We start from the raw sequence: 24454 nt of genomic DNA, 5'->3' as shown, positions 1-24454 counted from the left end.
AAAAAGAAATATGAGTCTCAACCTCTGAGAAGAGAGATCAATAGCAGAAAATTCAGAGAAAATGAATAGCGTTTTTGAGAATAGAAGTGTGTTGGACTTAAACATAACAATGGAACATTCAACAAATACAGAAATATTTATGTTTACCATGTCCTAAACCCTAGCAGGGAAAAAAGTGATGATTCAACCATCAATAATTTTTTCTCTCCCTTGCCACAAATTTGGCAAGTGTTCCCATCCTATCTTCCAGGGGGAAGGACATGAGATGATATAACCCAGGAAGAAAAAATAGTAAGACTTCTGGTTAAGAAAACTTTCAGGTATAACAAAGCTTAAAGATGGTCTTTCCCACAATAACCAAGAGGATTAGAGAAATCTCTTCCACCACAACTCAAAGAAGAGAAAGAATAATACTGCAGAGTTGGAGAGCATCCTTGAATCTAGTACATTTGTACATAGAGTATTCATACATAGTGCATTTGTACAAGAGCTGATGGTGTAGTCAACAGAGTTGATAAATATTTAGCTTTGAGAAGTGGCACAGTAACAGAATTCTTTGCAATTAATTCATCAGGTTTGAGTGTCTATAAGAGAAAGATATTGGCTTTGAAAAACACACCAATATGAATTGCAGAATAAGGCAACAAAAGATGAGGAGAATCGAACCAGAACCAAAACATGGTTTTTTCATCTCATTCTTTATCTGCTTTGTTGTTTTGCTTTTGTTATTGTTCACCACCTCTGGTTGTGAGCTTTATGTGACAAGCAAGAAAGACTTGGCCAACTACCATCAGAACTACACTCCAGGATATGCAACTTTATACAGTCATGTAATTTACTTCCATGAGCATTTCGACTTAATTCTCTGAACGTTATTTGATGGATGATTTGAAGCACTGCCTTACCCACCAGCTGCCACCTGCCAGCAAACGGCTTAGTTTCCATTTCATTTAGGCGTTCCACTGATACTTTAAATAATTTAAGGTGACACTACCAGTTTGTACAAAAATTAGATAATGCACTTAGGAAAAGACACTCTTGGATTTCAGACAAGCAAGGGCAGTTGGTTAGGTGGGCAAGAAGGCCAGCTCTGTGTTACATTTCATTGACTGAAGAATCGACCAATGGCAGATGAAGAAGCACCACTGTACTTTTTAACTATCTGGAATCTACTTCTGCTTCCAACCATAATAGTGCAACTGAGACTGAATTTGCTCACCTGCCATAAACAGCTATACAAGTGAATAAAATATATGAGACAACTAATGACAGGAAGCAAATGGGAAGTAAAACAACTGTGATCCCTGGGAGATGGGAAACATGAGGGAGCTCTGTGTTTGCCCCATCTCTCAGTCTGGGGACCGTTTCACAAGCATGGCATAGGATGGTGAACCCGGAGCAGAGTAGGACAGTCCCAGTGACTGAGGCGTCAGAGCTGTTTGGGAGCTGCTAAAACACTCATAATGTGCAGTGGAGGGTACAAAGTTAAAGAAACTACTTAGAAGGAAGGGACATCGAAGTCTGCCTGGGGATTCCCTCTGGTCTGGACAAGTAACAGGTTGACTGGGTCTAGGGAGGAACTACACAAGGTCTAGCCTTGAGCCACTGCACAGGGCTGAGCACATAAAAGAGACACTGCAGTTCATAGCAGAGAAATCGTACTAAACACCCTCTGTATTCTGGAAAAGACCACTACTTGGGAGTAAGACCTGTGCCCTAGGGTAAAGACCACTCTCACCTACTCTAACAAAGCCCACAAGCAAGTCTCAACAACATCAAAATGAGTAGCCAGGGAGTAGCAGCCAGGATGAAACTCAATACGCTTGTACAACCAGAGAAACGGTAGTTATACTCCATTTGTGTACAATAAATCAAAATTAAAATGAAATAAAATAAAAAAGAATCATAACATTTCCAGGCACTGTGTTTCCTGTGCACACCTGTAATCCCAGCTACACAGGAGACTGAAACAGGAGGATTGCAAGTTCAAGACCAGCCTCAACAATACTCAACAATATAGCAAGGCCCTAAGCAACTGAACAAGACCCTGTCTCAAAAAAATAAATAAATAAAAGACTGGGGATATGGTTCAGCAGTTAAGCACCCCTGGATTCAATCTCCTGCATATATATATATATATATATATATATATATACCAGATATGCATATATATATACATATATATGTATATATATAATAAACCATATGCTTTAAAATGAGTGATTTATAGTCAGGTATGTTAGTATGTGCCTGGAATCCAGTTACTTAGGAGACTAGCCCTGGCAACTCAGTAAAACCCTGTCTCACTATGCATTTTTATTCATAAGTGATGAATCCTCTGAAAGAGAAATTAGGAAAACTACCCCATTAACAATAGCCTCAAAAAATTAAATATTTGGGATTCAATCTAACGAAAGAGGTGAAAGACCTCTACAATGAAAACTACAGAACACTAAAGAAAGAAATTCAAGAAAACCTTAGAAGATGGAAAGATCTCCCATGTTCTTGGATAGACAGAATTAATATTGTCAAAATGGTCATACTACCAAAAGTGCTATACAGAGTCAATGCAATTCCAATTAAACTCCCAATTATATTCCTCATAGAAATAGAGAAAGAAATCCTGAAATTCATCTGGAAGAATAAAAGACCTAGGCTAGCCTAAGAAATCCTGGTCAGGAAGGGTGATGCAGGAGGTATCACAATACCAGAACTTCACCTCTACTACAGAACAACAGTAACATAAACAACATGGTATTGGCACCAAAATAGACAGGGAGACCAATGGTACAGAATAGAGAACACAGAGATAAACCCACATAAATACCGTTATCTCATACTAGACAATGGTGCCAAAAACATACAATGGAGAAAAGATAGCCTCTTAACAAATGCTCCTGAGAAAACTAGAAATCCTTATGCAGCAAAATGAAATTAACCCCCTTTCTCTCACCCTGCACAAAACTCAACTCAAAATGGATTTTCAGGACCTAGAAATTAGACCAGAGACCCTTCACCTAACAGAAGAAAAAGTAAGTCCAAATCTTCATAATGTCACCTTAGGACCAGACTTCCTTAACGTGACTCCCAAAGCACAAGAAATAAAACCAGGAATCAACAAATGGGATAGATTCAAACTGAAAAGCTTTTACTCAGCAAAGGAAATGATCAACAATGTGAAGAGAAAGCCTACAGAGTGGGATAAAATCTTTGCCACACACACTTCATATAGAGCACTAATCTCCAGAATTTATAAAGAACTCAGAAAACTTTATACCAAGAATACAAATAACCCAATCGATAAAAGGAATTGAACAGACACTTCACAGAAGAAGATCTACAATCAACAGATGCATGAAAAAATGTTCAACATCTCTAGTAATAAGAGAAATGCAAATCAAAACTACCCTAAGTTCATCTCACCCCAATTAGAATGGTTATTATCAAGAATACAAGCAACAATAGGTGTTGGTGAGGATGTGGGGAAAAAGGAACACTCATACATTGCTGGTGTGGTTGCAAATTGGTGCAACCACTCTTGAAAGCAGTATGGAGGTTCCTTAGAAAACTTGAAATGGAAACACCATCTGACCCAGCTCCTTGGCCTATCCCAAAGGACTTAAAATCTGCTTACTACAGTGATGCAGCTACATCAATGTTTATAGCTGCTCAATTCACAATAGCTAGATTGTGGAACCAACCTAGATGCCCTTCAAAGGATGAGTGGATAAAGAAACTGTGGTATATATACACAATGGAATATTATTGAGTCATAAAAAAGAGTAAGATCATGGCATTTTCAGGTAAATGGATGGAGTTGGAGAATATCATGCTAAATGAGATAAGTCAATTCCCAAAAATCAAAGGCCGAATGATTTCTCTGAAGTGGATGATGATATTTAAGGCGGGGAGGAGGTAAGGGAAGAATGAAGGAAGGATGGATTGTGCAAAGGAAAAAGAGGGGTGGGGAGGGGGCAGAAGAAGAAAAGATAATAGAATGAGACAAACATCATTACTCTATGTACATGTATGACTACGCAAATGGTGTGACTCTACTTCATGTACAACCAGAGAAATGAAATTTGTACCCCATTCGTGTACAATGAATCAAAAATTAATTAATTAATTAATTAAAAGAAAAAAAATTGTATCAAGAATTTTTTGCCATGACATTAAACATTGTTAGGAAATTTTTTAAAAATCACCCTTTAGATACTTACAAAAAAGAAAGAAAGAAAGAAAGAAAGAAAGAAAGAAAGAAAGAAAGAAAGAAAGAAAGAAAGAAAGAAAATGTCAAAAACAAAATTTGCCAAATATTTTAAAATGGCATTTTATGATGTGAAAATAGCTTTTACAAAATCCGTAGATATTCATATCCTGAGAAGTTTTTTAAAAAGTTGACAGCCTGTTGATATTTTCCCTAGTGCAAATCCATTCTCAAGAGTGACCTCTTCCTGGAGTACATGTTAGAAACTAACATATTTAGCTAAATTTAATTGTGCATAATGTCAGTTATGTGAGAGAAATGAGTGATTTGAACTAGAATATTTCTACATAAATAAAATAATTATCAGGAAGGGAATAATAAATATGAAGTCATAGAAACTAAGCAAATGGAAAAAGCAAGAAAATTAACATTATGAAATATTTGTTCGTGAAATATCAAAAATATTTACACAAAAACATCTTGTACAAGTGAATTTGTATAAATATCTCAATTATACAATGGACAAATGTTTATTCTAGCTTCTTATATCATAGAGACAGTGATATTTACTATGAAAAGCACTCTGTAAGGAACCGTGAATCCTGGTGTCAGAACCTTCCACCAAGTCTCCATTTCTTTAAATGACATGCCTATAAGGGTAGGATCTACCTGAGAAAAGGAACAGCTTATGAATTACTTCTGAGGCTCTTTACTAACTATATAAAATGTGAATCATCATATCCTGTAAACCTCCTCTTAAGATGCTTACTACTTTCTATTATATAATTCAGTGTTAATTATTTTATCTCAACTAATAGCTTGTGACTTTATGGAAGTCAGGTTTATATTTCCTTTTCCAAGTGTGTTGTAAGGAGTTGATAATTTTTATTTAGTGAATAAATGTAATATATATTAAAAATTTTTAAAAACAGGTTGGGGACCAATACAGCTCAGTAGTAGAGTGCCCCTGGGTTCAATTCCCAATACCACAAAAAATAAAATAATTCACTTATAATGGTCAAGATATAATCACAAATTACAAGAAAACATGATCCATAAATAAGAAAATCAGTTGATATTAAACTAAGCACAGGACAGCCCAAATGTTGTAATTTAAATAGAATGACTTCACATGGTTCTTATAACAATGTCCAAGAACTTAGCTAAAAAAAAAAAAAATGGGCATAATGAATGAATAAATGGGAAAATCTCAAGGAAAAAAAAACCTGGAAATTCTAAAAAAGAACCAAGTGGAAATTCTTAAGCTGAAAATGACAGTATTTGAAATTAAGGATTCACTGGATGAATTTAACACCAAATTGATAACTGCAGGTAAAAAGGTCTTGAGTTTCAGGACATTACAATAAATTGCCCAATCCAAATGGGGGAAAAGGATTTTTTAAAAAATATTTAATGCTATAAATTTCCCTCTGAGCACAGCTGTCCCTTCATCTCACAAATTTTGGTAAATTATAGTTTCATTTTCCTTTAGTTCAAAACATTTCTCTTGAAATTTCTTCTTTGACCAATGTGTTATTTAGAAGTGTGCTATTTCATCTCAATGCATTTGTGAATCTTGCAGATATCTTTCTGGTTTAGTTCCTTTATGTTATAAGAGCATACATCTTATGGTGTTTATTCTTCTAAACTTGTGAAGTTGTGCTTTCTTGCTTAGACGTGATCAATTTCATGTGAGCTTGAGTTGAAGTATTACATACATGCCAGTTATACCCAATGGACTGGTGGTGTTATGGAGTTCATGACTCTATGCCTACAAAAGCTGTCTATTACTGATGGAAGGATGCTGGAAGTCTTCAGTGCTAGGAGCTGGTTCATCTGTTTCTCCTTGTGGTACTGTGAGGTTTTGTCTCATATACTCTGATGCTGTTATTAGGTATATACATATTAGGCATCACTATGTCTTCTTAGAGTATTGGCTCCTTTATCATTATCTACTACTTCCCATTATGCCTAAGAATGCTCCTTATTCTGAGTTCTGTCTGAAACTCCCACTTCTTTTAATTAGTTCCGTTATGGAATATCTTTCTCCACCCCTATACTTTCAGCCTGTAAGTATCTTTGGACTTCTTATAGACAACCTAAAGTTGGGTCTTATTTTTTGGCCCACTCTGATGATTTCTATCTTTCAATAGACATCTTTAGATCATGGATGTTGTAGGTGATCATTTGTATAATTTATTAATAATCATATTATATAATTAACAAGACTGTTGTATATGTGTGTGTTTGTTTTGTTTTGTATTGAGGTGATGTGTTACTGTGTTGCCCAGGCTGGTCTCAAACTCCTAAGATCAAGAGATCCTCCTGCCTTAGCATCCTAAGTAGCTTAGACTGAGATCTTAACTAGAAACTTTAGGAGTCACCATGATGGGACTACAGTCTCATCCAAAGTTGGGATGGCATGCAGCAGCATCAGAGCAGGAAGAGAGATGGTGAGAGAAGCATCTGCAGGTAAGGGGAAGGCTCCATACTTGTGCAGGGTGGTGACGATGGTGGTGGTGGTGGTCGCAGCATGTGTGTGTCTTTGTAGTGCTCTGAGTGAGGACTGATATTTTCACAAGGGTTTGGAGGCAGCCTGGGGTGTAGAATGCTTCTGGGGTATCTATAACTACAATTGTGAATTTTCTTAGCAATTTCTAATGTTGCCACAATGAGATTATTTGGAAGGTGGAGAAAGAAGAATGTGTAAAACCTTATCTAGAGATTTTTTTTTCATATTTATAGCTCTCTGAGAACAGTTTCCCACCAATCCTTCTTGAACTATATCCTATGGATTTTCTTATACCTTTTCAAGGAAAGCAGGAGAGAGCAACATAGAAGATAGATCATTATGAATATTTTTAGGTGAGTTTATATATGCACGTGATTGATAGCTGTTTTCATCGGCTTTTGTGTTGCTATGGCCAAAATAACTGACAAGAACAACTTGGAGGAAGGAAATTTTGTTTGGGACTCACAGTTTCAGAGGTCTCAGTCCATAGATGACCAGCTCCATTGTTCTGGGCCCAAAGTGAGGCAGCCTATCAAGGGGGAAGGGCCCAGTGGAGGAAAGTTGCTCAGCTCCTGGCAGGGTCAGAAAGCAGAGGGCCTGGGGAAGGGGCCACAGGGAGGACGCATCTTTCCAGGGCATGCTCCCAGTGACCCACCTCCTCCAGCCACACTCCACCTACCTACAGTTACCACCCAGTCAATCCATTCAAACTAGGAAGGACCAGTCAGATTACAACTCCCAGAATCTAGTCCTTTTACTTCTGAACATCCCTGCATTAACAGCAATTTTGGGGGGACACCTCATACCATGACAGAAAGCATGATTCTAAATATAGTTCATTTATTCAAACAATGGCATGACTTAAACTAATGGGGTGGCTCTGTGAAAGGCTCAGGCTAGGTTGATCCTGGGAAAGTCTTCTACCTTCCTCCCCTATGTTCTTTCTTCCCTCTCAGTGCAGCAGGAGATGAAGTCTTTCTGGCTTATCATTCTCTACCCTGGGCACTGTGTCATGAGGACACTCTCCTACCAGTTGACAAAGCTAGTTCTTCCTTTCCAGGGTTCTTGGATTGTTACCCCTAGTGCTTTAGGTCAGCGGTTTTTCTAGCCATCTTCAAGAATCTCCAGGAGCAACATAAAGATGCCCTCAGGGATGAAGCAAAGTCAGAGAGTGAACAATGAACTATCAGAGAGCTCAGGCTTCCATCCTCTTCACCAATTCTTGCTCCCACCACAATATCTTAACCCTTCCCTGTTCCTCCATAAGCTACTAGAGAAGGAAGATTTCAACTGAAGGAAGTTCTTTTAGTCAGCTCTTTCACTTCTGGGACTGAAAGACCAAACCAGAACAACTATAGAGGAGGAAAAGTTTATTTGTGGGCTCACAGTTTCAGAGGTCTCAATCCATAGACAGCAGACTCCATTCCTTGGGGCTCAAGGTGAGGCTGAGCATCATGGTGGAAGAGAGAGGCAGAGGAAGCAGCTCACATGATGATCAGAAAGCAGACTCCATTCTCCAGATACAAAATATATACCCCATAGCCACACACCAATAAACCACTTCCTCCAGTCACATTCCACCTGCTTCCAGTTACCACTCAGTTAATCCCATTAGTAATTAATTCACTGATTAGGTTAAGGCTATACCCAGTTATTTCTTTTCCAAACCATCTTGCATTGTCTCACACGTGAACTTTTGGGGGACACCACATCTAAAACATAACGAAAGTGTTAGGCTCTTACCAAAAAAAAAAAAAAATCAAAAACATTAGTTTTCTAATGTTCAAAATGTTTTATTTACTAAGACTGTAGGTGGGAAATCTCTGGTTGCATTACAATCTTCACTTCTTTGGTTACCAATTAGTAACTTAATTAGATGATCCCATTAGGATGATCTCTTCATAAGTTTATTTGTCAAATATCTTTGTGCAAGTGTTTCCACCTGGCTGTTGCACAGGCAAAGTTTATTCATCTTCCTCCTGTATAAACCTGTTCCCCTACCAGTGTTCCATGTCTTGGTCAATGGTATTACACACCATCCAGGTTCCCAAACCAGAAAGCTTGAACCCTAACTGTTCACCTTCATTTTCCACATCTAGTTTATCACCAATATGTGTTGATTCAACATCCTTGATTACTTTCGAACTGGTCTACTTCTCTCTCACTCTTGCAAGTTGTCTTATTTGAGTGACCCCAAATCCAGTAGGCCTCTAGTTCTGCCTCCTTTTGATCTCCTTTTGCAGTAAAATCAAAGCAATCTTTCCAAAGCACAAATCTTGATCTTGCTGTTTTCTTATAACACTTCAGTGTCTCCTGTGTCCCACTGGACCTGTCCAAAGCTTGCATGACTGACCCTGATACTTGTCCATCCAATTTCTCCATTGCACTCTGACTTTGTTTCCCCAGCTGGAAACATCCTTCCCTTTTCCTATCCTGCAAAGTCCAGCTTCCACATCAGCTTCCTGGAAATGGTTTTTCTAACTCCCCATTAAGTGGGCACTCCTGCAATTCCATGGTGCTTTGCTTGTATCTCTGAAACAGCACCACCTGGCTGTACTTCATCTGTTTATGTACCTATCATCCCCAAGACTTTGGCTCCTTAAAGACAGAGAAAATACATCTCTTTGTCTTTGTTTTGCATAACTTAGCATAGAGTTGGACACAAAACAGTGCCTCAATAAATACTAAATAAAATACTTAATAAATAAATGAAACAGAATGGTGAACTTGTGATTCTTCAAAATGTTTCTTGAAGAAATGTGTTCCTTTCTAAATACAATTTTATTTCTTCTCATTCATCTGAAGTCTTGACCCATCAAGTACCAAGATGGATTTTAAATATACGTTTCTGAAAATTCAAAAATCACTAACCTAAGCAGGGCACTGTGGCACATGCCTGTAATCCCAATAGCTTGGGAGGCTGAGATAGGAGGATCCTGAGTTCAAAGCCAGTCTCAGCAACTTAGCAGGAACCTCAGCAACTCAGAAAGACCTTATCTCTAAATAAAATATTAAAAAGGGCCGGTGATGTAACTCAGTAATTAAGCACCCCAGGGTTCAATCCCTTGTACCAAAAATAAATTAATTAATTAATTAATTAAAAATAAATCACTAACCTAGAAATCACTGAGGTTGGGATTTGAAACCAAACAAGCATTTAACCTCTATCCTGTGACATACATGGTATCAAACACCATTGACTGAGGAAAAGGTCACTTAGTAAATAACAGAAAAAGAAACACAAATCACAGATTTACTATATACTGTGTCATGAAATAAAATTCAGATATTTTAGAGTTAAATGCTAAGAAGTATAAGACAATACAGGTGTTAGTTTGGATCTGAAAGGCTCATGTGTTAAAGACTTGGTCTCCAGTACAGCAATGTTCAAAGTGGGACTTTTGGGAAGTTATTGGGGCATGTGGGCTCTGCTCTCATCAGTGGATTAATCCATTAATAAGTTCATTATTTGATGGCATTATTGGGAGGTGGTGGAAACTATAGGAGGTGGAGCCTCATTGAAGGAAGTGGGTCACTGAGGGTGCCCTAGAAGGTTATATCTTGCCCCCCACCCATTCCTTGCTCTCTCTCTCTTTCACTTTCTCACTCTCTCGCTTCCCAGCCACCATGAGGTAAGAAGCTCTGGTCCATCACACTCTCCCTGTCATAATGTTCTGTCTCACCACAGATCCATAACAGTGGTGCCACGTGACTACAGACTGGAACCTCTAAAACTTAAGCCAAAATATATCTTTCCATTTCTAAGCTTATTTTCTCAGGTATTTTGTCATGTCTATGAAAAACTGACTCACAGATTAGATATTATCTTAATACTAGAAAAGAGAAGAATAGCAGAATCCACAAATGAAATATTGAAATATTTAATAGATTTGACCAAAAAAATTAAATTTCTCTGTTAAAGTTAATTAAATAGTAACCAACTGGAAAAATATTTGCAACATATGGTATATGGTTAATAACTTTGCCATATAGCATGTTGTTACAGTCAGTTAAAAATGATTAAGAAAATATGCAAATTTCCTTCATAAAAGAAATACAATGACTAAAAAAACATAAGATATTCTGATCATGAATGATCAAAGCAATGCACATGAACAATCCAGTGACTGGGAAGACTGAGGTAGGAGATAGCAAATTTGAGACCAGCCTAGACAATTTAGTGAGCCCTGTCTCAATAAAAATTTTAAATGGGGTGGGGATGCAGCTCAGAGGTAGAGTACTCTGGGTTCAATCGCCAGTACAACAACAACAACAACAACAAAATGACAAAGATTTCAAAACATAATTATATATTCACCATTAGCAAGGATAGGTTACTGTTGGTGGGTATTATGGTTTGGATATATGTTGTCCCCCAAAAATTCATGTGTGAGACAATGCAAGAACATTCCAAGGTGAAATAAAATAGATTATGAGAGTTGTAATCTAATCAGTGTATTGATTACCTGTAACTGTAGGCAGGTAGGGTGTTACTGGAGAAGGTCAGTCACTGGGGGCTTGCCTTTGGGGGTTACATTTTGTCCCTGGTAAGCAGCTCTCTGCTTCCTAATTGTCATGTCCTGAGTGGCTTTCCTCAACCATACCCTTCTGCCATGATGTTCTGCCTCACCTTAGGCCCAAAAATATGGAGTCAGCCATCTATGGAAAGAGAACCCTGAAACTGTGAACCCCAAATATATTTTTCCACCTCTGCATTGTTTTTGTCACATCTTTTGGTCACAGTAACAAAAAAGCTGACTAAAACAGTGGGTATATTAGGCAGCCTTTCTAGAGACCTGTTTCTCAAGGATTATTAAAATGTTCACTCCCATTTAGCTCAGGAATTCAATTTCCTGAGGAAATAATCAGAAATGTGGGCAAAGCATACAGGAAATTTTTGCAGAATTACTTACAGTGTTGAGGCCACACATAACACTTTTGTTTATAGTATGCTGGCCCTCATCTCCAAACTGGGCAAACATAATACATATTATTGTAAATTACCTGCTCTCCTGAAACAATTTTTATTCAGGAGTGGAAATAATTTGCACCTCAACTTATGTTCTGGAGTTTCTATCTTAGGGATCTGTTTCCAAAATTAGCTTTGCCATTTCCTTTAAGAACAAAGGAGCCTAACATCCTTGTATAGAAAGGACTTGAGGGGACCATGCTGAGATCCCAGAGACTGGAGAGATTCTAAGATAATCTGCCAACATCTTTGGCATATTTCCAAGCATATCCTCATTCAAGGGTTGTTGACTCCCATGTGCTTTTCTTCAGCACTGACGTATGGTGCATGTGCACTGTGCACATCTGCACATCCAGTCCTGAGTTTAGCCAAAATGCTAGTCTCACTATGAAGGGATGCTAGCCTCACTCACTATGAAGGAATGCTTTCTGTAATAGTCTTTCCAAGAAAGAGCTTCATCAGATGTCAAACACGTTGCTCAAAGTTTTCAAATTTGCATACAAAATAATTCTCAGACCCATGCAGTACTTTCCCCACTTCTGAAACCTGCCCAGGGTTGGAGTACATATCCAGAGGAAGATTGGCAATTAGGCCTTACCCAAATGCCCTCTAAAGCTGGGTATAAATAGTTACTAGTATCGATAAACATTTTTACAAGGGTGGATGAAAGCCTTCCCAGTTAGAATAGCAAGTTGGTGGTGCAGCTCCATAGTAGAGTGTTTGTCTGGCATGCATGGTGCCCTGAGTTTGATTCCCCAGAACCCCAGGAAAAAGAAAAGGTACCAACTGGAACAGAAAAAGCCATAGAAGTATGCAAATGCATTTTAAAGGAAATTATCCTTCAATCTGACCTCTCAAATTCCCTCTGAAGTGATAATGGACCTTGTTTTGTTTTTAAGATAAACCCAAACCACTCCACAACTCTCTTGAAATGAATTATAAGCTACATTAGATCAACCTGGCACCCCCAGGCCATAGAAAAGACAGAAATGGCCAATCATATTCTTAAACAGACCTTGGCCAAGTTGTACCAAGAGACCCAGGAGCCCTGGATTAAGCTGCTTCCCATTGCCCACAAGAGTTTGAGCTTCCCAGGTTGTCTCTCCCTCTGGAGATAGCCCATATTCTCCCTTGAATGCATATTCTTTTAGCTTATCCCAAAGGCCTCTCTCTCTCTTGAGATTGTATGTATCTACTTTCCTAAATAAAGCTCTGTCTATGCCTTGAAGAAGAAGGAGGAGGAGGAGGGGAGGAGTAGGAAGAGGAGGAATCTGAACCCCGTAAGGAGCTGCCTAAAACTAAGCTCTTTGGAGATGCTGTATGGCAGGCTGTTCTTCACTGCCACTTTTTTGGCTTAATGAAGAAACAGACCACAGTTTACAAAATATTATTAATCTAGGAAAAATCAAGCAGGTTCATTTAGACTATGTAAATCAAATTTTGCCTGGTCTGACACAGGATCTTGCTCCACTTCCACAGGTGCAGCCAGGAGGTAAAGTTATGCTCAAAACATGGAGGAAGGGACCACCAGAGGACCAGCTTCAACCCAGTGGAAAGGGCCTCTCCAAGTGATGTTAGCCACTCCTACTGTGGTGAAGCTGCAAGGGATCCCCAGCTGGGGTCCTTTAACAAGGATAAAACATGTCCCACCTGATCTCCCACAGGATTCCTCAGAATCACATGAAGATACTTGTGAACCTATAGAGAACCTCAAGTTCCTGTTCAAAAGGCTAGACCTAGGTTTCAAGATGGCGGACTAGAGGGCGGCTGCATTTCATGTTGCTCCAGGACGCAGGATTCAAAAGAGGAGATAGTGAGAGACTTGGGACCAACTCAAAGCCGCCGGGTGAGTCTCTCCCATTGGGGAGGCATCCCGGATGGGGCAGTAGCCCCAGAACGCAGGGAACTTTGTGAAGTAGAGTTGCCCGGCGAGACGCCCCTCCCCCCACTGGAGTGGTAAACACGGACCACTGGGAACATCATAGAGGTGGCTGCTCAGCACAGCGCTTGGACACGGAGCAACCACTGGGGCTCCGGGCGGCTGCCTGAGGAGGAGCTGCGTGGTGAGCTGTTTGGACTCAGAGCGACCGCTTCTGAACACCAGGGAGCTGCCCGGAGGAAGAAGAGGAGGAGTGCAGTGGGTCGCTTGGTCTAGGAGTGACTGCATCAGAGCTACAGGCGGTTGCCAGAGGAGGAGCTGCGCGGTGAGCTGTTTACACTCAGAGCAACCGCTCCTGAACACCGGTGGCCTGCCTGGAGGAGGAGCGTGGTGGGTCGCTTGGTCTCCGAGCGACCGCTCCTGAACACCCGGGGGGCTACCCCAAGGAGGAGGAGGAACAGGGTGGGTCACTTGGACTCGGAGTGACTGCCTAGGGCTACGGGCGGTTGGCAGGAGGAGACTCGAAGTGAGTTGCTTGGACTCCTAGTGACTGCGTCGGAACACTGGGCAGCTGTCCGGAGGAAGAGGTGTGTGGCGGGTCTCTGGGTCTCGGAGCTATTGTACGGGGCTCCAGGTGGCGGCTCAGAGGAGGGGCCGCATAGCCAGGTGAATAGGTGCAGAGCAGGGTCCCAGGACCTAGGCGGCTTCTTGGTGGAAGAGCCGCACAGAGACACACCTAGGGGCGGAGTGAAGTTTCCAGGACTGCGGGCAGATTCTCTGAGGAGAGGCAGCCTAAGGAGACTCGTCTGCGAAGGGTGAGGCTCCCAGGCCCAGGAGGTAGGTCCGGGCCGCTGGGAACATTGCAGAGGAAGGCAGCCCAGCCCAGGCGGTAGTTGTAGATTGAGGGAAACCTCTAGGAGGGGAACTGACCAGCGAGACCTCCCCACCAGGTGAGTCTTCCCTGCCAGGTGTGGTTTTCCCACAAGGACAGTAAAACCAGAGACACAGGCACAAACAGGCCTTGCCTCAGCCCGCAGCCTAGTTCCCCTTTGGATGACCACTGGTCAACAAGTGGAGGCACCTCTGCCCACTATCAGGGAATATACCCCACCTGAGGGTCACCAACCCTAGAGAGGCAGCTTCCTTGTGGAGCACCGCATTATCAACTTCCTCCAAGACTTCGGGCTACTGAAGGATAAGAGGGGATATATTAGCAATCTTCAGGGACATTATAAGTCAATAGAGGAAATCTGCAATATCTTAATGACCCACTGATTCCTGAACAATACGAGAAAACAAGGGAAGAAAATGCCCCAAACAAATCTAGATGTTACATCAATAAAATCCAACGACAGCATGGCAGAAGAAATGACAGAAAGGGAGTTCAGAATGTACATAATTAAAATGATCAGGGAAGCAAACGATGAGATGAAAGAGCAAATGCAGGCATTGAATGATGAGATGAAAGAGCAAATGCAGGCATTGAATGATTGCACCAATCGACAGTTAAAAGAGCAAATACAGGAAGCAAAAGATCATTTCAATAAAGAGTTAGAGATATTGAAAAAAAACAAACAGAAATCCTTGAAATGAAGGAAACAATAAACCAAATTAAGAACTCCATAGAAAGCATAACCAATAGGATAGAACACCTGGAAGACAGAACCTCAGATATTGAAGACAAAATATTTAACCTTGAAAACAAAGTTGAACAAACAGAGAAGATGGTAAGAAATCATGAACAGAATCTCCAAGAACTATGGGATATTATGAAAAGGCCAAATTTGAGAATTATTGGGATTGAGGAAGGCTTAGAGAAACAAACCAAAGGAATGAACAATCTATTCAATGAAATAATATCAGAAAATTTCCCCAATCTGAAGAATGAAATGGAAAATCAAGTTCAAGAGGCTTATAGGACTCCAAATACACAAAATTACAACAGACCCACACCAAGGCACATTATAATGAAAATACCTAACATACAAAATAAAGACAGAATTTTAAAGGCTGTGAGAGAAAAGAACCAAATTACATTCATGGGGAAACCAATACGGATATCAGCAGATTTTTCAATCCGACCCTAAAAGCTAGAAGGGCCTGGAACAACATTTTTCAAGCTCTGAAAGAAAATGGATGCCAACCAAGAACCTTATACCCAGCAAAACTTACCTTCAAATTTGATGATGAAATAAAATCATTCCATGATAAACAAAAGCTAAAAGAATTTACAAAAAGAAAGCCAGCATTACAAAGCATTCTCAGCAAAATATTCCATGAGGAAGAGATAAAACAAAGAAGCAAATCAGCAAAGGGAGGAATTATCCTAAAGGAACTGTCAAATAAAGGAGGAACCAAGGTGTGTCAAAAAAATAAATAAATAAATAAAATTTTAAAAATGAACCAAATGACCGGGAATACAAATCATATCTCAATAATAACCCTGAATGTTAATGGCCTGAATTCATCAATCAAAAGACATAGACTGGCAGATTGGATTAAAAAGAAGAAGCCAACAATATGTTGCCTGCAAGAGACTCACCTCATAGAAAGAGATACCCATAGACTAAAGGTGAAAGGATGGGGAAAAATATACCATGCACATGGACTCAGCAAAAAAGCTGGAGTACCCATCCTCATTTCAGATAATGTGGACTTCAAGCCAAAGGTAGGCAGAAGGGGTAAAGAAGGACATTTCATACTGCTTAAGGGAAGCATAAATCAGCCAGATATAACAATCATAAACATCTATGCCCCAAACAGTGGCTCATCCATGTATGTCAAACAAATCCTTCTCAATTTTAGAAACCAAATAGACCATAACACAATAATACTAGGTGATTCTAACATGCCTCTCTCACCACTGGACAGATCTTCCAAACAAAATTGAACAAAGAAACCATAGATCTCAATAACACAATCAATAATTTAGACTTAACAGACATTTATAGAATATACCATCCAACCAAGAGCGAATACACTTTCTTCTCAGCAGCACATGGATCCCTCTCTAAAATAGACCATATATTATGCCACAAAGCTAATGTTAGCAAATACAAGAAGATAGAGACACTACCTTGTATTCTATCAGATCATAATGGATTGAAGTTAGAAATAAATGAAAGAGTAAAAAACAGAAACTACTCCAACACCTGGAGATTAAACAATATGCTATTATATGATGAATGGATAACAGAAGACATTAGGAAGGAAATTAAAAAATTCTTAGAGGTAAATGAGAACAAAGAAACATCATATCAAAATCTCTGGGACACTATGAAAGCAGTATTTAGAGGAAAATTTATTTCATGGAGCACATTTAATAAAAGAAGTAAAACTCAACAAATAAACGACCTAACACTACAGCTCAAAGCCCTAGAAAAAGAAGAACAGACCAACACCAAAAGTAGTAGAAGACAGGAAATAGTTAAACTCAGAGCTGAAATCAACGAAATTGAAACAAAAGAAACAATACAAAAAATTGAAAAAATAAATAGTTGGTTCTTTGAAAAAATAAACAAAATTGATAAACCTTTAGCCACACTAACAAAGAGAAGACGAGAGAAAACCCAAATCACTAAAATTCGGAATGAACAAGGAAATATCACAACAGACACGACTGAAATACAAAACATAATTAGAAGCTATTTTGAAAATCTATACTCCAACAAAATAGAAAACTTCGAAGACATCAACAGGTTTCTAGAGACATATGAATTACCTAAACTGAACGAGGAGGACATACACAATTTAAATAGACCAATTTCAAGTAATGAAATAGAAGAAGTCATCAAAAGCCTACCAACAAAGAAAAGTCCAGGACAAGATGGGTTCTCAGCCGAGTTCTACAAAACCTTTAAAGAAGAGCTCATTCCAATACTTCTCAAAGTATTCCATAAAATAGAAGAGGAGGGAACCCTCCCAAACTCATTCTATGAAGCCAATATTACCCTGATACCTAAACCAAACAGAGACACATCAAGGAAAGAAAATTTCAGACCAATATCCTTAATGAACATCGACACAAAAATTCTCAACAAAATTTTAGCAAATCGCATACAAAAACATAGTAATGGTGCACTATGATCAAGTGGGTTTCATCCCAGGGATGCAAGGTTGGTTCAACATCAGGAAATCAATAAATGTAATTCACCATATCAACAGATTTAAAGTCAAGAATCACATGATTATTTCAATAGATGCAGAAAAAGCATTTGATAAAATACAGCACCCTTTCATGCTCAAAACACTAGAAAAAATAGGGATAGTGGGAACATTCCTTAACATTGTAAAGGCCATCTATGCTAAGCCCATGACTAATATCATTCTAAATGGTGAAACAATGAAAGCATTCCCCCTAAAAACTGGAACAAGGCAGGGATGCCCTCTTTCACCACTTCTTTTCAATATCGTCCTTGAAACTCTAGCCAGAGCAAAGAAATTAAAGGAATACGAATAGGAAACGAAGAACTCAAACTATCCCTATTTGCTGATGATATGATTATATACTTAGAGGAACCAGGAAATTCCACCAGAAAACTTTTAGATCTCATAAGTGAATTCAGTAAAGTAGCAGGATATAAGATCAATGCACATAAATCTAAGGCATTTTTATACATAAGTGATGAATCTTCAGAAAGAGAAATTAGGAAAACTACCCCATTCACAATAGCATTGAAAAAAATAAAATACTTGGGAATCAATCTCACAAAAGAGGTGAAAGACCTCTACAATGAGAAATACAGAACACTAAAGAAAGAAATTAAAGAAAACCTTCGAAGATGGAAAGATCTCCCATGTTCTTGGATAGGAAGAATTAATATTGTCAAAATGGCCATACTACCTAAAGTGCTATACAGATTCAATGCAATTCCAATTAAAATCCCAATGATGTACCTTACAGAAATAGAGCAAGCAATTATGAAATTCATCTGGAAGAATAAAAAACCCAGAATAGCTAAAGCAATCCTTGGCAGAAAGAGTGAATCAGCAGGTATCGCAATACCAGATCTTCAACTCTACTACAAAGCAATAGTAACAAAAATGGCATGGTATTGGTACCAAAATAGAAAGGTGGATCAATGGTACAGAATAGAGGACATGGACACAAACCCAAATAAATACAATTTTCTCATACTAGACAAAGGGGCCAAAAATATGCAATGGAGAAAAGATAGCCTCTTCAACAAATGGTGCTGGGAGAATTGGAAATCCATATGCAACAGAATGAAACTAAACCCATATCTCTCACCACGCAGGAAACTAAACTCAAAATGGATTAAGGACCTCGGAATCAGACCAGAGACCCTGCATCTTATAAAAGAAAAAGTAGGTCCAGAACTTCAACATGTCGGCTTAGGACCAGACTTCCTCAACAGGACTCCCATAGCACAAGAAATAAAAGCAAGAATCAATAACTGGGATAGATTCAAACTAAAAAGCTTTCTCTCAGCAAAGGAAACTATCAGCAATGCGAAGAAAGAGCCTACAGAGTGGGAGAAAATCTTTGCCAATCATACTTCAGATAGAGCACTAATCTCCAGAATCTATAAAGAACTCAAAAACTCTACACCAAGAATACAAATAATCCAATCAACAAATGGGCTAAGGAAATGAACAGACACTTCACAGAAGAAGATCTACAAGCAATCAACAAACATATGGAAAAATGTTCAACATCTCTAGTAATAAGAGAAATGCAAATCAAAACCACCCTAAGATTCCATCTCACCCTAATTAGAATGGCAATTATCAAGAATACAAGCAACAACAGGTGTTGGCGAGTATGTGGGGAGAAAGGTACATTCATACATTGCTGGTGGGGCTGCAAATTAGTGCAGCCACTCTGGAAAGCAGTGTGGAAACTCCTTAGAAAACTTGGAATGGAACCACCATTTGACCCAGCTATCCCACTCCTTGGCCTATACCCAAAGGACTTAAAATCAGCATATTACAGAGATACAGCCACATCAATGTTCATAGCTGCTCAGTTCACAATAGCCAGATTGTGGAACCAACCTAGATGTCCTTCAATTGATGAAAGGATAAAGAAACTGTGGTATATATATACAATGGAATATTACTCAGCCATAAAGAATGATAAAATTATGGCATTTGCAGGCAAATGGATGAAATTGGAGAATATCGTGCTAAGTGAGATAAGCCAATCTCAAAAAACCAAAGGAAGAATGATATCGCTAATAAGTGGATGATGACACATAATGGGGGGTGGGAGGGGTTAGTGTTAGGATTAGAGTTAGGGTTAGGAAGGGGGGCAAGAATGGAGGAAGGAAGGACTGTATAGAGGGAAAAGAGGGGTGGGAGGGGTGGGGGGAAGGGAAAAAATAACAGAATGAATCAAACAACATTACTCCATATAAATTCATGATTATACAAATGGTATGCCTTTACACCATGTACAAACAGAGAAACAACATGATGTATCCCATTTGTTTACAATAAAAAAAAAATGGCTAGACCTCTGACTCCTTAAGGAATGTGGTGGCAACTTGTGGGGTTGTTGGGATTTTTTGTTTGTTTGTTTTGGTTTTGGTTTTGGTACCAGGGATTGAACCCAGAGGTTCTCAACCGCTGAGCCACATCCCCAGCCCTTTTTATGTTTATGTGTTGATACAGGGTCTCCTTAAGTTGCTTAGGGCCTTGCTAAGCTGCTGGGTCTGGCTTTGATCTTGGGGTCCTCCTGCCTCAGCTTCCTGAACTGCTGGGACCACAGGTGTTGTGCCACTGCACCCAGCTGTGGTTACTGTTATTGAGCTCCTATTTCTATACCACTAGGAGCCAGCCCTGCTTCCAGGAAAACACCTTTTCTGCCTCTTCTGGGTCTAAGATGAAATAACAGACATGCTTTCCTTCCTTCTCTTTTCCTGCCTGATTGTATGACTAAAAAATGGAATGACACCCTCCTAGTTGATATCTCTCCTAGTTGATATAGTGGCAGACAAAAAAAGTGCATCTAAAATTTAGACATGTCACCCTGGCTGAGGGGGCTCCCAGATATTAGTCTTTCCCCCAAACTCAAAATAATATCTTGGGTTCAGTTGTCATCCATGATTTCTCCTGTCACCCAGGAACCAGTGGCTTCTTCCTGGCACCATCCAGCCAATCTCCAACCCGTAGCTTTCACTGGATGTTTCTCACCCAGGCCCCTCTTGATTCCCTTGGTGCCTCTCTAGTCTGCAGTAGCAGGGGCTGTACCCCTGCACAAATAACACCCACCACCCTGAGATGAAAGGAGGGGATGTTTGGACTAGCCTTGATAGACGTGCCTCAGACCAGAATATTAACATAACTTAATCACATTTCAACTGGACAAACATTATAGCTTTTCCCCATCCTGCCTCTTAAACAAACTGTACCCCCAATCACACCCACACATGTATAGATAAGATTAACTCCCAGGGCTATAACTATACTAGCGTGGGTCACTTCTTGGCCTGGAAACTAGAGTCTATGGTTGGATTTGTTCCCAGCTTCTCCCTGCTCCTAGCATATTCTAATAACACTATTCTTCATCCTCAGTCCCATGTCACCAAACTGGTCTTCCTTGACCATCCTACTAGGGTAGGCTAGGAGAAATAAAAGATAGGTAGAAAGGAGACAAAAGGTAGGAAATATTTAAATTTCCACATACCTTTCCAAATCATTCCTAAAGTTAGTTCTTCTCCCAGGGTTATCACTCCTGAATTCCTTGGAAATCTATAAATCTTAAAGTTATTGTAAATTCACTCTCTTATGATAGATCCATTGTTAATTATCCAATGCAATAAGTAGTTTAAGAACAAAGTGTTATGATATTTTAAGATGTAATTTAGGGGACTTTCCAGCATTATTTATTGATCAGACAATGGCGACTACAACAGCCTAAGGATCCTAAGACTGACCAGAGCACTACAGACTTGTGATCACCAGACTGATGTCATCTCCAAATACCTCACCAAGGATCCTTTAAATGAAGAGCCTAGGACCCCAAAAGCATCTCTCACTCTCAAGATGACCTGAATTCTCCCTTGAATATGGCTCTGCTTTCCTAAATAAGTTTCTGTCTTTGTTCCTGATTTGCAGTGAAATTCTTTTCCTTCACATCAAGGACCACTCATCCTAAGGTGACAACCCTCTCCCTGGGAGCTCCCTAGACCTCTTCTGGTGACACTTTGGGGTTTGTTTGTTTGTTTTATTTTGGGGTCCTGAGGATCAAGCCCAAGGGAGTTTTACCACTGAGCTATGTTCCCTGGTACTACTTTTTTTTGTGTGTGTGGTACCAGGGATTGAACTCAGGGGCACTCAATCTCTGAGCCACATCCCCAGCCCTTTATTGTATTTTATGTGAGAAACAGGATCTCACTTAGTGCCTTCTGAGACTGGCTTCAAACTCATGATCCTCCTGCCTCAGCCTCTGAAATTGCTAGGCATGAGCCACTGCACTCAGCTTCTTCTTCTTTTTTTTTTTTTTTTTTTTTTAAGATAGGATTTCACTAAACTGCTGAGACTGACCTTGAACTTTAAATCCTCCAGGCTCAGCCTCCTGAGTCACAGAAATTACAGGCATGCACTTCCAAACCTAAGAGATTGGGTTTTAGATTCTACCTGAGCTCAATCAGTACATCCTCCCCAGGGCTATAGATGCATGTGTGCATGTCACTAGAGTCCTCCCAGATATTCAGATAGGACTTCGTATGGTCTCTTTTAAGTTTAGCCACACTTTGTAGGGGAACTGATTTATGGACATGTTGTCCCTGCATAAGTAGCAATCTACTATAAAACTGCAGACCTCCGGACACACTGGTATAAGCATGCTGTAGGACTGTTTCTCACAGGAGCCACAGGGGTAGTCACATCTCTTGCTCCCTGGAGCAGCTTTAGTTACCATGAAATAACACCAAAAGCCTTAACTTAAAGTCATTGCAAATGAGAAAAAGTGTGACTGATATACAGGCTGTCCTATAGCTCTCACTAAATTCCTTGGACAATATTTTCATTGAAAATAAGATGTTAGATTTCTTATTAGCAGAACAGGAGTTTGTGCACTTTTAAACTCCACCTGTTGCACCTGGGTAAACACTTGGGGCACCTGGAGGCTAAAACTAAGGAGATAAACACGGAAGCTAAGTGGCTACCTGAGTATAACCAAAGAGGATCTATGGAAGGCATATGCCAAATATCACCTAATCTCACCTGCTATGGCCTCTTTTGGAGCCATTAATCACCATCATCCTACTTATAATTTGGGGGCCTTGCATAAATAACATGATTGTAAGAATCGTGTCTTCCAGACTTCACCAGTTTCAAGACATGCCCATGTTCACCTGGGGATTTCAACCCATCCTGTTATATAGCTGGGGCCTTCTGGGAAACTGAAGCAGCATGAAGGTCCCCTCTTCCACCCCAATTCTTGCAATCAAATCAGAAAGATTTTAGACATGTTGCTCATAAACTCAGTAATAGGCACGAGTATATTAGAAGGAATGAGAAAAGAAAAAGGGAACACTCTCAAGGGAGGGAGTGGGTCTCCTCAGAGAGGACAGGAAAAGTGCACCTCTCCTGCCCTCCAGTTTTTTTAGGGGTCCTAGGGAAGTTTCCAGAGAGTCCCACCCAGGTCCACCTCTTGACTTTTGACTGACAGCAGGATGACATCAGACTTTTAAGTTCCCCCTGCCATGATAACTGTAGATCACGTCAGTCCATGCCAATTGGTTCTAATTGGAGCCTGCTCTCACAGATTTTATGGTCAGAGGAATGATCTTTATCTCCCTGAGTACTGGGATCTGATCTGTGTAAGTTCACAAACAGCCCCACCCCGACCCCTGCTTCAGATAACTTGTATTCTTGTAATTGGTGTTTTGGGGCCTGCCTACCTACCTGTAGATAGCAGGTGGTTTGCTGAGGAGTGGCACATACACCCTGGACTTAAGCCGGGCAGGGCTGCAGGTAAACTGCTTCTTAGAAAAGAAAGCACATGGAAGTCAGCACAGTGGCCCATTTTATTGAGATATTCCCTTAACCACATGTTCTCATCACTCAACCTGTCTCCTACTGTTGGAAATATTAGGGTGCTAGGCACCCAAGGATCCAAAATAAACACTCAGAAACTAATCAACTCTGTTGACAAGGCAAGAATTTTACTTCCACCAACAGAAGGGTGCATAGCAATAAAAAACTAAAGCAGGTACACCAAGCAGGCATTCTGCTCCACCTTTATCCCTGACCAAGGGTACTGGGTCTTTGCCTGTTGATCAGGCTGACCACACAGTCTTTGGTGCAAAAGCTATTGGGGAAAGAGGGTACTTAACCACTACTCATTGGTCAGGGCGACTGCACTATCTCCTATTGGGTGATTTAAAGTAATACATCTTTTGGTTCTCCCCACTTCCCTTTGCTCTCTCATGGCAGGAAAGTTCCCTGGTTTGAGAGCCTTTGGCACTTACTCAACTACGGAGGGAGTGAATGTGGACAGGGGTGCAGATTTTAGAAAGATAGGCAGTCGTTATAAGATGGCAGTCAGGAAGTGAGGGGGTTTAAAACAATTTCTCTGAATGGGTTTCTTTTTCCTCAATTTTCCCCTCTTGTTTTATTATACCATGTTTTCTTCAAATTCTTGTAGCATGGTCTTACTCTGATATTCTGGATCTTCCATTAACCATAACATGTTATGATATGGTGGGGGTCCTGTTTCAATCTGCTGCTGGGTGAGCCCTCTTGACACACGGAATGGCACAGCAACCCACAAAAATTAAGACTCAGACAGTCATAATAAAAGAAGTAAAAATAGAAGTCATTAACCTTTTCCATTTCCAAAACCCCTGTTCTGTTGGGCTTGAAAAGGGGTCATTGAGTTCAGGAGGCTGAGGCAGGAGGATGGTGAGTTCAAAT

This window comes from Sciurus carolinensis, chromosome 4 (assembly GCF_902686445.1).
Source record: "Sciurus carolinensis chromosome 4, mSciCar1.2, whole genome shotgun sequence".
NCBI classification, from domain to species: Eukaryota; Metazoa; Chordata; class Mammalia; order Rodentia; family Sciuridae; genus Sciurus; species Sciurus carolinensis.
Note: the sequence above shows the minus strand (reverse complement) of the source record.